A 16,806-nucleotide genomic window follows, 5' to 3' on the forward strand; every position below is an offset into this window, starting at 1 on the left:
GACTTTTAATTCATCAAATGGATGTTAAAACTTCTTTTCTTAATGGTGATCTAGAAGAAGAATTTTATATGATACAACCTGAAGTATTTATAGTTTCCGGTCAGGAAAATAAAGTATATAAACTTAAAAAATCTCTTTGGTCTTAAGCAAGCTCCCAAACAATGGTATGCAAAATTCAACAATACTTTAATTAAAAAAAAAGTTTAAAGTGAATTTCTCAAATACATGTTTTATTCAAAATTGTTTGAAGCAGAGTATGTGACTATATGCTTGTATGTTGATGACATGCTCATCTTTGGAACAAACATAGAGGTAATAAACAATACCAATTTATTGTTATCGTTGCATTTTGAAATGAAAGACCTAGAGAAAGCTGACATAATACTTGGTGTTAAAATAAGGAAAACTGAAAATTGTTTTTCTCTATATTAATCTAATCAACCAAACGTGAATAAATGATAAAATGAGAATGACTATGGTTTAAGTGCAAGCATACACTGTCAATGACGTAATAAACTTAAGGTATTCCAAGTGTTGAATCCTACCGGACTAATTTACTTTCAAAATTAATGATGGTTGTGAATCAATGTGACCGAGGTAACCAAGTGATGGATTGAGTTGGAATTAATGAAGGAATCGTAAAAGAGGCTAAATAACAGTAATCGAATAGGGGCAAACAATATTCAAGCATTTCGAGTTCTATGCAACAAGCAATACGACCGCATTGCACTAAGACAGTGAACTGTCCATGGGCAGAAATCTATCCCTATTCGGTCTGGTGTCCAGTTTCTTTAGGAGTTCTAAGCAGTTACTACCGTCTGTTCCCATGGGTAGCTGAATCCTAGAATAATTAAAGCCTAATTTCTTTACCCTATGATGTCGCTTATTCCTAAGGTGACATGACCCTCCTATTCCTAGGCTCTTAGTCCCATATCTCGTTGTGAGATCCGTTTACACTATAACCTTCTCAGTACTAAAGCTTCAATAGATAGTTAAATTAAGTGGCCAGTTCAATTTACCAATTCTAACATTAATTTTAACAAAGGGAATACACAATTCAAGTTGATATGAGTGCAACATTTCTTAAGCCATGATAACCCTAGGGAATCCACATTGTTGAACCCCTAGTAGAACTTTGCTCATGGTAGATGATAGAATAAACATTTTCATTGAATCATCAACATAACTACATGATAAAATTGGAGTGAGAAAATTAAATGACTATAATGAGTGAAAGAAATAGAAATGCTGGAAAGAAAGTGCAATTTCAAGGTGGGCTCTTTGGGCAAAGCCTAAACCTTTAGTCTTTCCCGAGGAAGATTCCTCTTTTTTCAAGGTGGAATCGTGCTTCACCACATGTTTTCACGAGCTGAAGGACCTAGAGCTGATACGCCTTAGAGAAACCTTCATTTTTAAGGCTACTGACTTGAGAGGTTCAAAAACCGTCCAAAAAACTGTTGGAAAATGATAGGAACGACAAGGAAAAATGTGGTGACTGAAGGACGGTGAGGTCCAATGCGGAAGTGAGGATCGTGTCCCAATTTTCATTTTCACGATAATTAAAAAACACATAAATCATTATGCATTATCACATATTTTACTGCATGCAATAATCAACAAAAAGAATTTAGTGTTTGGATCATACTTACCCATGAAGGCAATAATTCTTCACGATCTCCTCTCCACAAGCATTCACGAACAAAAAACCAAAATGGCCATCACCTCAAGATTTTTCTCTATATTCTCCATAGGGGTTAAGAATCAGCGGGAGCATGTGGGCTTTTCTATGATTTTAGAAGAGGGATAGTATTTGAGAGGAGAGGAATTTTTTATTGGGAGAAATCTTCTGGGAAAAACCATACACAGACCTTCTGTGTTCTTCTACTATGAAGAAGAAGAAGCAAATGTAAATCCACCCCCAACACACCACGATTTTCTAAGAGAAAATTAAGGGGAGAGAAGTTGTAATAAATTAAAAATATATATACAATAACTAACTTATTATATATATATATATACATATGTTATATCAAATATAACACATAACCTATAGTTTGTATTATATCAAATACAATATAACCTATAGTTTTTATTTCTCTCAATAATGCATGGTAAATATAAATCAAATTAATTTATATGAATCTCATCCATACAATTAATATTTGAATCATATTCAAATATTTAATTCCTCTCAAAATAAACTTTATATTATAATGTATCAAATACATTATACTAATTATATCACATTTAATTAATTCCCTCAATTAATCTAAACAATTCAAATTAATCCAAAATTAATTCTCAATAATCCCTGTTGAGCTATAAAGGAGACCTTATGGACCTGTAGATTAAAGCTCCAATGGTACATGGATAATTGATTAAACTCCTTTAATTAAATTATCTAACATCTATTAACTGCCGATCACTCCACTAAAGACCGACAATTTCACTCTTCATAGTACAAATATATTTATGTGTCCATTGGATATAACAAGTCAACAGTGTAATGACCCTTCACAGACTACTCAGAAGTATAGTTGGGCCAAAATAAATTATCGTTTTGCCCCTATAATTATATCTAACTTCTTAAGTATCACTGATCCCTCTAATGAACAATAAGTCATAGTCCAACTATGACCAAACCCTTCTTGGGCCAAGAGAGGGTATGGCAACACATTGTTCAAGCCCCAGAATTAGTCTTTAAGGGAGTAATCTATCTACTTACCCCGACATTAAAGAAGAAGTGAATTCCATCTTGCGTAGTTGTGTTCCCAGCTCTCTAAATAGATGAATCCCCAAAATGGTAGGCTTCGACGATCTGGCCACTCTCACCGATACAAAACAAAGGATCATCTTCATAGGCAGGAGTTCACAACTCACTCAGAATTCAGATCATGTCACCTAAGGTCATCTTGGTTGAAATGTAAGTATCTATTATTAACGGCATTAAATAATGAGACTATTCATTTTGTGGTCCGGTCTTATACAAATCCCTTTGTATAGAACACTCCCGCTCACATGTCTCTACATGAATGATCAGGATCAAATCATTTGTAGCACTTTACAACAATTGTAACATCTACAAAGTGGGTTGTTTTCGTAGTGTCACCAGGATAAGGTACCTACCTTATCCATCTACTATAAACCATTTAGGTTATCACTTAAACATGATACACTTGTATGTCTCTACATACATGTTTAAGCCATAGAAGATAACCTCCCCCACTCATATGTCTCTACATGAATGATCAGGATCAGATCATTTGTAGCACTTTACAACAATTGTAACATCTACAAAGTGAGTCATATTCATAGTGTCACTAGGATAAGGTACCCACCTTATCCATCTACTACAGGCCATTTAGGTTATCACTTAAATATGATCCACTTGTATGTCTCTACATACATGTTTAAGCCATAGAAGGTAACCTCATATGTTAGTTTATTAGTTTTGTGGGTTAACGCTAATAAATGTCAAATAAAATTCCTGCTAATAAATGTCAAATAAAATTCCTCATATTTTATTAAATAAATAAATAAATTTTTTGTACATTACAATTACAAACTACAGGGCCCACAATATTTAGGGCATCAAACCTAACAATCTCTCACTTGTTTAAAGCTAATGTGGTGTACGTCATAAAAGTCATACTAATATAAAAGTACACAAAATAAGAAATTAGGGCATAATACGCGCTCAGTACAAAATCTCTTACTTTCCCTAGACTAAACGTGGCATGTCCTACAGACCCATACTCTGCATGTGATCCTCAAACACCTTAGCTATTAGGGCCTTTGTAAATGGATCAGCAATATTATCTGCTGAAGCTATCTGCATGACGATCACGTCCCCTCGATGCACAATCTCTCAAATCAGATGATACTTTTTCTCTATGTGCTTCCCATGATTGTGACTTCTAGGCTCTCGGGAATTAGCCACAACACCATTATTATCACATTAAAGGGTGATGGACTTAGACATATCTGGAACCACTTTTAAATCAGTCAGGAACTTCCTAAGCAATACAGCTTCCTTAGCAGCTTCATAATCTGCTACATACTTAACCTCCATAATGGAGTCAGAAATGCACCCTTGCTTGGTACTCCTCCAGACTACTGTCCCTCCATTAAGAGTGAACACTAATCCTGGTGTGGAATTCCTTGAACCCTTATCAGTATGAAAATCAGAGCCCATGTATCTTGTAAGGATCAAATCCTTAGTTCCATACACGAGCATGTAGTTCCTCATTCTTCGAAGATACTTGAAGATGTTCTTAACGGAGGTCTAGTGATCAAATCTTGGATTAGATTGATAGCTACTGACTATCCTTACCGTATAACAGATGTCAGATCTAGTACATAACATCGCATACATTAGGCTACTAACAGCCGATGCATAGGGGATTCGTCTCATTTTCTCAACATCTGACACTATTCCTTAGACAAAATAACTTCATGCTTAAAATGGAGCAAGCCTCTCTTAGAGTTCTTGTCAATGTACGATGTCTGAGACAAAGCCAACATTTTGTTCTTTCGATCTCTAAAGATCTGAATGCCCAAAACAAACTGCACCTCTCCCAAATCTTTCATTTGGAATTTGGTCGCTAGACAAATTTTGATTTCAATCAGTAGACCTACATCATTCCTAATAAGTAGGATATCGTCTACATATAGCACAAGATAAACTATGGACTATTGATGATTCTCTTGTAAACCCAAGGCTCATCAATATTCTGATCAAAGTCATAAGATTTGATCGTAGTATCAAATCTTATATTCCAAGATCGAGAATCTTGCTTCGATCCATAAATGGATTAATTAAGCCTGCAAACCTTTTATTCTTGACCTTGGGTTATGAATCCCTTAGGTTGCTCCATGTATATGGTCTCATCAAGATTTAATGTTTCTACAATAGTTAGCTACAATAGTTAATGTTTCTATTAAACCCATATAACAAACATGCAGGTTTGCAACTCTCCCACTATGTCGAGGATCCCTCAACGTTCGAGGTGAATTTAACCTACTAGATGAACCAACTTCAACTCTTGTTGAAGGTTTAGTAGCTTCACTGGAAATTTCATTTAACACTATCTTATTGCGGGGCTTATGCTCCCTTATACGGATCTCTTCTAAAAAGGTAGCGTTTGTCGACACGAACACTTTATTATCTTCAGAATCGTAGAAGTAACCACCTTTCATTCCTTTAGGGTAACCTACAAATAGACATAATTTTAAACGAGGTTCCAATTTCTTAGGATTTACCTCAAGCACATATGTTGGGTAACCCCAGAACCTGAAATGGCGTAAACTACCTTTACGACCATTCCATAATTCCAAAGGTGTTCTATAACACTTATGGAAAGAATGCAGTTCAAAATGTAAGTTGCAGCCTATACTGCATAACCCCAAAACAATTTAAGTAAGGAAGCATAACTCATCATAGACCGAACCATGTCCAACAGGGTTCAATTTCTCCTTTATGATACACCATTTTGCTGAGGTGTACCAGGTGCTGAGAGTTGGGATACAATTTCATGCTCTATCAAATATTCTTGGAATTTTAGATTGATATACTCTCTACCTCGATCAGATCGAAATGTTTTAATTATTTTATTGAATGCATTTTCAACTTCAGTCTTGTACTTCTTGAACTTTTTAAGGGTTTCAGACTTATGTTGCATTAAATAAACATAACCATAACTAGAATAATCATCAGTAAAAGTGGTGAAATATTCAAACCCTTCTTTTACCTTGACATTCATTGGACCACAGAGTTCTAAATGTACAAGTTCTAAGGGTTCTTTGGCCCTATAACCTTTTCCAGTAAAAGATCTTTTAGTCATTTTGCCTTTAAGGCATTACTCACATACAGGTAAATAATTTTCTTTTAACTCATTTAGAAGTCTATTCTTAACCAGTCTCTCAATCCTATTGAGATTTATTTGTCATAATCTTAGGTACCAAATATGGATATTTTCTTTAGGAGAAATTTTCTATCTTTTATTCTGAGTTATCGTAGTTTTACATAGTTTAGTATTAAGGAGAGCTTTAGTTGCTAATGGTCTTAGCACATAAAGATTGTCTTCCAGCTTAGCAGAACAAAGTTTTATACCATTCTTAGAAATAAACGATTTATTAAAAAAAAGTACAAAATACAGTTGTTTAATTAAACACTTTACAAAAAAATTAAGTTTCTCTTTAAATCGGAAACTATATATACATTTTCCAACAAGATATAATTTTTTTGTAAAGTAAGTCAGAATCCTCCCACTACCCTTGTAGAGGCAACATACCCAATTCCTACACGCATCGTATGTTGGGTTTTATGTCCTAAAACGTGGTTTGTAAACAATAAAACTTATTCTAAAAATTTAATAAGTTCTTATTGAATATATGTATTACTTATTTTGTTTTAGAAATAAATCCAATAAATTAAAAGATCCATGACTATTACATGAGTACTTGAACTTCATATGGGGATATAAAAGTGGATCAGGTTCGAGTAAATAGTCAAAATGATCTATAGTATATGAATGAGGTTGGGTGCCTTATTTCGGTAACACTATTGGATGCGGCCCACTCTGTAGTTATTACAAGGAATTGTAAAGTGCTACAGACGATGTGATCCTAATTCGTACATGTTATGACATGAGAAGTGGGGGCGTCATGTGCAATGAGTTTGTACAAGATCGAACCACGAAATCAGTCACTCTTACTTTATTATGTTTACTGTTTATTTCAAAGCGATGACCTAGGTAACTTAACCTTAATCCTGAGCTAACTATGAACTCCTGTTTATTTAGGATTATCCTTAGATTTACATAGGTGAGGGTTGGCTCAACAGCGCCAGCTCAATAAACCTCCATTTCAGGGGTAAGATCGGGTAAATAGCTGAGGACATAGGGTGCATGATGGAATTTACTCCTACCTGCTTTTAGAGATAGTAGAGAGGTTGTTCCCTTAAGTGCTGACTCCGGGTCTTGAACAAGAGGCCCCACCCTCTCATTGGCCCAAGAAGGACTCGGTTAGTTGATTAGATCACAAACCAATTGTTCATTAGAGGATCAGTGATGAACAAGAGGTAATCTCAAAGATAAAACAGACATTTGACCCGACCATTATTACGAACAACTTGTGAATGGTTAACTTACTAATCATGATTATATCAAGTGGATATAATATATCTACAGTGAGAGGAGTGCAACTATGGGCTTTAGTGGTGTGACCCATTAGTTAACGAATTGGGGTTAATTTGATGTAATGAGTTTAGCCAATTAATCTCGGATCATTGGAGCCCATGATCTGTAAGTCCACGGGTCCCCCTACTAGCTCGTAAATGGATTAGCCTTAGAATAGCGTGATAAGTTGATTTGAAATGTTCAAATTAGATTAAGTGAATTATTAATTATATGAGATATAATTACGTGTTTAATTTTGGAATTAAACGAAATTGGAGAAACGAATAATATTTAAATATGATTTAAATATTAATTTCATGAATAGGGATTCATGATAGTGAAATTATTGTTAAATTAATTTAATATTTGATATTAAATTAATTGAATTAATTAAATAGTTTAATTAATTATTAATTATTAATTTTAAATTATTTTTTGTAAAATTAAATATAATTTCAGTTTTAATTATTGAATTAAAAACTGAAATTGAGTTTTAATTTGAAAAATTACGAATTAAAAGAAAAATAGAAGGAAATTGGAAATGGAAAATTTGGAATTTCCTACTTCCATTTCCAACTAGCTCAATCATTTTTCCACTTCAAATTCTCAATCAATTTCATAGTAGGAGGTGCAATACATACATGGTTTCTCTTTGCACTCTTCTTATGCAATATATACTTCATTTCTGAGTGGAATTAACGCATGTGAAAGGGTTGGTTTTGGCTGAAAATCTCTCTTGAAGAAGAGTTCTTCAGGTTGCTGTAAACCAGCTTTATTTCCTCTAAAATTCTCTTAATCTAAGCTTATTTTGAGTCCCACAACTCAATCAAAGCACCAAGAAGATAGTAGGGAAGGCCTTGAGGTGGTTCACAAGTTGAATTCAAGAAGATTATAGCTGAGAATCATGATTCAAGGTGTTCTTCAAAGGTATGTCATGAAACCCACTTTGTATTTTATGAGCATGCTTAGATTCAAAGCCAAAATTATGTCATGAAACCCACTTTGTATTTTATGAGCATGCTTAGATTCAAAGCCAAAATTAATGAATTAGAATGCTTAATGATCCGTTTTTCTTCCGTTGCACATTTTCTAACTCTAACATCGTCATCTCACCTGGTGCCAGTTGCCATCAGGAATCAATTTCCTGAAATGAAAAATAAACTGGATAGTGGCTCTTGAATCAATTATCTAGAACAAATCATCATTTTGCACTAAACAAATTTCCAATACAAGTAAATCGTATTTACCTTGCTTGGCCTTCTTATTTTCCACCAAGTATTTGGGACAATTCATTTTCCAATGTCCCTCCTGGTTTTAATGGAAACGTATATTCCCTTCTCAGCCTTGACCTTCTTGTCTTTTTGGGCAACAGCTGGTGGGTTAGCTTTCCCCTTTCCACTTTTCTTCTTCTTCCACTTTTTGGTGCCAAAAAAGGACGACACAAACTTAGTTCTAGAGGTCGAACCTATAAAGAACTTTTTAGAGGTTGAGGCAACATTTGTCCCTCCCTTCTGTTCCTTGACTTTCATCAAGGATTGGAAAGTCTGTAACTCGTTGAGGAAAGTGGTCAAGTTGTAGTCAATCCTGTTCACAACAGCATTGCTACGGAACCGAAAGAAACTTTCAGATAAAATTTCCAGGATGAAGCTAACCTGAATGGCCTCATCAATGACAGACTCGCTCATCTTAACCGCATTAAAGAGGGCCATCATGTTTAGAACTTGTTCTCGAACAAAGGTCTCTTCTTGCATATGGGCATTGAAGATAAATTTAATAGCATCATGCCTGAGGTGAGCGAACGGTTGTCCAAACATTCCCTGCAGGGACTCCATGATCTCACGGGCAGTGAGCATGGGCTCATACTTCTTGGTAAAGACTTCAGAAAGGCTACCAAGAGATACTCTTGGGCCTTTTCATTTGCCCTTACCCAACGTTAGTATACCTCTCGAACGTTTTGAGCAGCATTTTGAGTTGGGATTGGAGGATATTCCTCCATCAAGACAAATTTCAAATCATCGATGATCAGAACCATAGTAATAGTATTTTTTCAAGTGATGTAATTATTGCCAGTTAATTTGTCGACGACGAGGATATTTAAGGTTGCGAAACTCATTTTGAAAAAATTGCTGAAACATACAATTTATTTGTATTAGTAATCTATGCATTACTTAGTTTGAAAAACTATCAAATTTAGCAAAATAATGTAATGCACCCTATGTGACATCTATTTTGCAATGATGTTTCAGTGAGGCCCTATGTGACATCTATTTTGCAATAATGTTTCAGTGAGGCAAGGTAAAAGCCACCGTAGGGTGATCAAGTCTCCCTTCACTGAAATGAGATCATCTCAACCAATATACATAACAACTCATTGTTCCTATAAATATTAGTCACTATTTTTCGGTCCATAAATTGTCTACTAGCTTAATATTTTCTTGTAAGTGTATGTCACACTCCGTCCCAGACTACCCTCTGAGCCTAGGAAATGGCATGACTGCAGCAGTTATCAACTCTTCTGTTGACACTTACTGCCTAATAACTCTTGCGGAATAACTCCGATACCAACATATAACTCATATACAGTGAAATGCCTTTAGGACAAAAATTTATTAATTCAGAAACATAACATATTTAGAGTAACTACAACACTAGATTCACAAGTCCCAAAGCCCAAAATCCTAGTCCCTATATGAATAACTGTAACATGTGTACAATATTTATAGTAACCACCTAGCAAATGGGTTATAATAGCTTTGTCCTTTAGTGGCAGAGCAGATGCAGAGCTATCTCCTGAGGATTTGACCGCTACCTGGGGGAAAGGAAAACATTTCAAAACGGGGTGAGCTTGCTAGCTCAGTGAGTGACTTAAGAAAAATAAGTGATTCTCATGCAAAAGTCTCAATAAAGAGATTAAACTGAAATATAAACTTCTACAGTAACCTTGTACTGCAATATAAACATTTTCCAAGTATAAAACATATAAAGTTGTTTAAATCATAAAACATTAAAATTATTTCTCAGTTGAGAATGACCCTGTTGTGGTTAAAATCCCAACATCAACTGCTAGTCCAGAGAGAACCATTTTGCTTAATCTCTGACTCCAATTACCCACGTGCACGTGGCCATACTAAGTACTGTTATACCTTAGGTACTTCTACTCAGATATCTTCTCAAAACTTGTCCTTCAGTATCGAGCTGCTAAGATACCTTATCAAATGTCCTTCGGTATCAAGTTGGTCAGGTACCTTCTCGAATGTCCTTCGGTACCAAGTTGGTCGGATACCTTTTCAAATGTTCTTCGGTATCAAGTTGGGCGGATACCTTCTCAAATGTCCTTCGGCATCAAGTTGAGCGGATACCTTTTCAAATGTCCTCCGGTATCGCGTTTTAAGTAACTAGTCATAAATGACTTTCTATTTAAAGCATGTAAAGTATAACACATATAAAAACATGGCTTTAAAGATACTAACTCATGTTGGGTGTATTTAACACATGTAAAAAGCTTTTCAATAAACTTTCCATAAATGCATGCGTTCAAAACATAACTCATAGTTTGCTTAGAAATTACTTTGTAAAACTAACTGGCATGAGAATAATCTTTCTTTAAAACATGGTTTCTTTAAAAAATTGTAAATATTTTAGTCAAACATTTGTCACTCACCTCGATCGTTTAGGAACTTTTCTCTCTAGAAGTTCCTTGTTTACCTCGGGCTCCCTTTTACACCCCTAGAATCCATATTCAACTTACAACTTAGATTCCTCATAGTTCTAAGTCTTATTTTGAGATACTTCCTTCTACAACGATGTTCTAAAATGTCTCAGGAAGCTTACCTTAATATCTGAGTTCAGAACTCCTTTTGGTTTGGCCGGAATCACAAAATCTTCAAAACTGGCCCAAGCTTACTCGACAGCCTGACCCTTCTATCTTCTTCTCAGTTTCCAGCCTGATCCCTTGGAACTTCTTCTCTGGCAACCCTACCCTGAAAACTAGACTTTCAGAGCTTTCAGGTGGCTTTAGAATCACTCCAAATGCAAGAGTATACTAGGAGAACTCTTCGTCCCAAGTTGATGTTGTTTTCTAAACTTGATTGTCTACTACGTCCCCCTTAAAGCTTTATGATTAACGCATGAATTTTCTATCAACGCAATGTTTTCTCAACTTTCCCACTCTTCTTAAATGTCTTTTGAATTGTGATCTGAAAAAGAAGTCCTTGGCCTTATTTATAGGCGTCCAAAAACTCTCCAAGATCGACATCTTCTACTTGGCTGCATGTCCAAGTGTTTCTTCCTCACACTATCAATGCAATGTTCAATCAACGCAACTTTAGGTGTCCTTCTCCTACATATCCAATGCATGGGGCTCAATTTTGCATGCCCTCTTTTGCAACCACCTCATTTGCTTAAGGCTTAAGGTTTCTTCCCAATAAGCCACATGTTTGATGACGTCCTCCATATGAGCTCATCTTTCATATGCGTCCACAAACCCTTGGATGTTCACTGCATAGTATGCCATCAATGCATAGCAACCCTTAGTTCCACTTGGTTTTCAACTCAGCACCATCGCAACCCAACTCACTTAGTCACCGCAAGTCTTAACCATCGCAAAAGCCAGCCACCACCAACACATAGGATGGTCGCTCGTCCTTGACGCATAGCTCGCTTGGCATCACCGCATGGTCGCTTGGCATGGTCACTCAATGCATGGGTGCTCGACGCATGCCACCCTCCAGCGCATGCCTTGTCCATATCCTCGCCTACCCTTACGTCCGCATGCCTTTTGCACCGCCGACCCTCGTGCCATCCCATCCTTCCAACGCATCACTTTCAACTATTTTCCTACAACCGTATGGACACATACCACCCTTCCAACGCATCCATCACATGGGTCTATACTTAGCCAATTTTCCAAGTTTTTCCCTAAAAGTCAAGCTTCCAAATTCCCTCTTTTCTTCTAAATTTTCACCCTTTTCTTTACCATTACACACTAGTTTCCACATCAACCTACTCACCACACCGGTCTCAGTAGGTAACATACTCAAGTAGAGAAATTAGGATTCAGGGTTCACAATGTAACCCCTCATTTTTTATTCTAGAGTTCCACCATAATGAGCCAACTATAAAGAAAAACCAATTGGGGCAAAAACTAAAGCAATCCTATCCATTTTTGGAGTTCGAGTAAAGAGTCATGCAAATGCCATTTGTAGGGGGACACAAGAAAAGGTACCTCAAGGCCGAGCATGAAAATTTACTACAAACTAATGAGAGAGACCGTAGGATGTATTGGCATACATCCCACTCTCACTTACTATAAACACTTTCTCCATTCACCTTGGTATTGACCTATACAAACACCACCGTAGGGAGACACAAACAAAGGTTCCTCAAGGCCGAGTATAAATCTCATGGTGTGAACTATGAGGGAGAAACGTGAAAAAGAAAAATGAAGTATCATATACCCATTTTCCTCCCACTGAGTGTTTTACCTAGGGTTAATTTAAACTTAGAAAAATGCGGCTATTTATTTTACTAAGTGATTATTTAAATTTTTCCAAGAGTAACACTTATTTTGGATAGTTAAACAATTTTGATTAATTTTCATTAAACATTTTAACAAACTTTAATAAACAATTGCATGCTTGTAGAAAATCTATCTAATTCACCTTCTAGGTCAGTTCCCAGGTAGGGGTGTTCCATTTTTGTCAGCTTAAATACCTAGTCTAAACAAAACTAGCCTCAGACAAAAGTCTCTTATAGATACATTTGCCAATTTTAATCTTTTACTAAAATCAATTAAATCATATTAAACTGATTAAAAAGATTAAACTAATTTCTAATCATATTAGAAATATTGTGAACTTAGGTCTATGTGAATTATATTTTAAACTATTTAAAAAAAATGATTTTAACCTAAGTTTACGTTCAATTCTGAATTATTGATTTTAATTTCTAATTTCATTTAATTATAACGATTATAAAAATAAATTAAACAAATTAAAATCATATATTGCTATCTATGACATATTTAGTAAAATTATAACATTTATAAAATTACCTAAAATAGTGTCATGCTTCATGCAATCTCCATTTTAATTTTCATTACTTAATCATACATAACGATGATATACTGAAGTAATGAAATAAAAATAATAACATTATACGTACATCCAACTATTTATTATAACTCTTATATATAAATGATGCATGACAATGTTGTTATGCATGCAAACATATATTAGAGCACTTATATTATATGATGCATGAGTATGCTATAAAATAAATCATGCAACTATATTTTAACATTTATAATATTCATGATGCATGATTATATGATGCGTGATTTTAACCTAAGCTTGCATTAAAAACTATATTATATGATGCATGATTTTAACCTAAGTTTGCATTAAAAACTAACTATTACAACAAGAGAACTACTTGAACCGGATAAAAAAACTCAAACTGAGCCACGAACCGCTCGAACCAAGCGAACTGGACGTGAACCAACCGAACCACGAATCGAACTAGGCGCGAACTACGTCATTCTTTTCGTCTCGGAGTATTGCAACACTGTGACTATCACAGATTTTAAATTTCACAATAATTAAAAACACACATAACTCATTATGGATTATCACAGATTCTACAACATGCAATAATCAAAAAGAAGAATTTGGTATTTGGATCATACTTATCCTTGAAGCCAATAATTCTTCACGATCTCCTCTCCACGAGCGTTCACGAACGAAAAATCAAAATGGCCACTACCATAAGATTTTCCTCTATATTCTCCATGAGAATCAACAGGAGTGTGTGGGCTCTGTTATGATTTGTTATGATTTTGGAAGAGGGAAAGGATTTGAGAGGAGAGGAATTTATGCTTGGGAGAAATCTTTTGGGAAAAAACAATTAAAGGGAGGGAAGTTGTAACTCCCTCCCATTAATTTTTAAATTAAATTAAAAAATTAAGTATATATATATATATATATACAATAACTAACTTATTATATTCATATATATATATAGAACTATATGTTTATCAAATATAAAACATAACCTATCGTTTATATTGTATCAAATACAATATAATCTATAGTTTTTATTTCTCTCAATAATGCATGGTATTTAATATAAATCCAATTCATATTAAATTTAGTTATATGAATCTCATCCATACAATTAGTATTTGGATCATATTCAAATATCTAATTTCTCTAAAAATAAACTTTCTATTATAATGTATCAAATACATTATATTAATTATATCAGATATAATTAATTCCCTCAATTAATCTGGACAATTCAAATTAATCCAAAATTAATTATCAATAATCTCTTTTGAGATATAGAGGGGACATTATAAACCTGTAGATTAAAGCTCCATGGTACTTGGATAATTAATTAAACTTCTTTAATTAAATTTTCCAACATCCATTAACTGTTGGTCCTTCCACTAAAGACCGACAGCTACACTTTTTGCACTATAGATATATTTCTGTGTCCATTGGATATAACCAGTCAACAGCTCGATGACCCTTCACAAATTGCTCGTAAGTACAACTGGGCCAAAAGTATCATTTTTCCCCTGTAGTTACATCTAACTCCTTGAGTATTACCGATCCCTCTAATGAATAATAAGTCATAGTCCAACTATGACCAAACCCCTCTCGGGTCAAGAGAGTGTGTGACGCCACATTGTTCAAGCTCCAAAATCAGCTCTTAAGAAGCAATCTATCTACTTACCCCGACATTAAGAAATGAGTGAATTCAATCTTGTGTAGCTATGTTCTCAGCTCTCTAATCAGACGAATCCCCAAAATGGTAAGCTTATTGAGTCGATGATCTAGCCACTCTCACTCATACAAATCAAAGAACCGCCTTCATAGACAGGAGTTCATAACTCACTAAGTATTCAGGTCATGTCATCCATGGTCATCCTGGTTGAAATGTAAGTCTCTATTATTAATGACATTATCTAATGAGACTATTTTCTTCGTGGTCCGATTTTATACAAACTCATTCGTATAGAACACCTTCGCTCTCATGTCTTTATATGAATTATCAAGATCAGATCATATGTAGCACTTACAACAATTGTAATATCTACAAAGCGAGTCGTATTTGTAGTGTCACCAAGATAAGGTACCCAACATAAGATAATCTTGAATATTAGTTTATTGGTTTTGTGGGTTAATGCTACTAAATGTAAAATAAAAATTTTCAGATTTTATTAAATAAATAAATCGTTTGTACATTACAATTACAAACTACGAAACCCATGAGATTTAGGGCATCAACCCACTAGTGACTTCGAGAGACGACGAGCTTTCTGGAAGTGGAGGTCTTCATTACCTTATATAAGCCCCAAAGCTGTTGGGAATGGTCGAATTTCATGCTCAGAAGGTTTACCACGTGAAATCGAGACTGAAAAATAGCTCAAAACGAGAAAGTCACAATTTCCCTTGATTGGATCAAAATCTGAAAAGCACGCTAATGCGGTCACATGGCCTGGCGCATCAAAGCAGATCCCTCTCGAAACAGTCAAAACTAACAAAATCAACCAAAACTTAAAATATATCATTTGTAATGCAAATTAAGGCTCTCTTGACCTATTTAAGAAATTTAAGACTAACTTTAGAGGGAAAACACATGCAAGAATACATTTTTCCAAGTAAAAATATGCAAATAGTAGCCTAAAAACATGCATTTCATGGCATGTGTCACAATCACAATACATTGAAAGATTATTAAAGAGTTTTGGTTGCTTTGATGATCTTCCTGTAAAAATACCTTATGATGCTAGCATAAGTCTTAAGAAAAATAAAGGAGTCAGTGTGTCTCAATCTGAATATGCAAAAATCATAGGTAGTGTTATGTTTGTAATAAACTATACCAGACCTTATATTGCATACGCTGTGAGTAAATTGAGTAGATATACATATAATTCTAATAAAGATCATTGAGGTGTTCTTTGTTGTTTGTTGAGATATCTTAAGGGCAAAATAGACTATTGTTTGCATTTGATTAAATTCTCTATTGTGTTAGAAGGTTATTACGATGAAAATTGGATAAATGATAATGACGAGGTCAATTATGCTAATGGATATGTATTCTTACTCGGCGGATGAGCCATATCGTGGAAGTCTGCAACACAGACGTGCAAAGCTAGATTAAACATGGACTCTGAATTTATTGCTCCAAAGTTAATAGGATAAGAGGTTGAGTGACTTAGAAGTCTACTAGGATATGTACCGTTATGAGGGGTACTGGTTTCGATACATTGTGATTCACAAGCTGCCATAAAAATTGACAAGAATAGTGTATGTAATAGCAAAATAAGGCATATTCGTCTTAGACATGGAGCTTTGAAACAGTTGTTAAAAAAGGAGTTATTTCCTTGGGTTTTGTGAGGTCTAATGGGGCTTTAACCCTTATAATGGTTCATAGCCTTCTATCTGGGTGGTCTATTGTGATAGACTTGATGGTTCATAGTCTCTCTCTTTTCAAGAGGTCTATTGCGATAGATTTGATGATCTATAGCCCTTTATTTGAGTGGTCCTAGTACGGACTTGATGGATAAAACTAAAACCTTTAAATGATCCACAATCCTTTCTTCGGGTGGTCCTAATATGGA

This window comes from Benincasa hispida, chromosome 11 (genome assembly GCF_009727055.1).
Source record: "Benincasa hispida cultivar B227 chromosome 11, ASM972705v1, whole genome shotgun sequence".
Classification (NCBI taxonomy): Eukaryota; Viridiplantae; Streptophyta; class Magnoliopsida; order Cucurbitales; family Cucurbitaceae; genus Benincasa; species Benincasa hispida.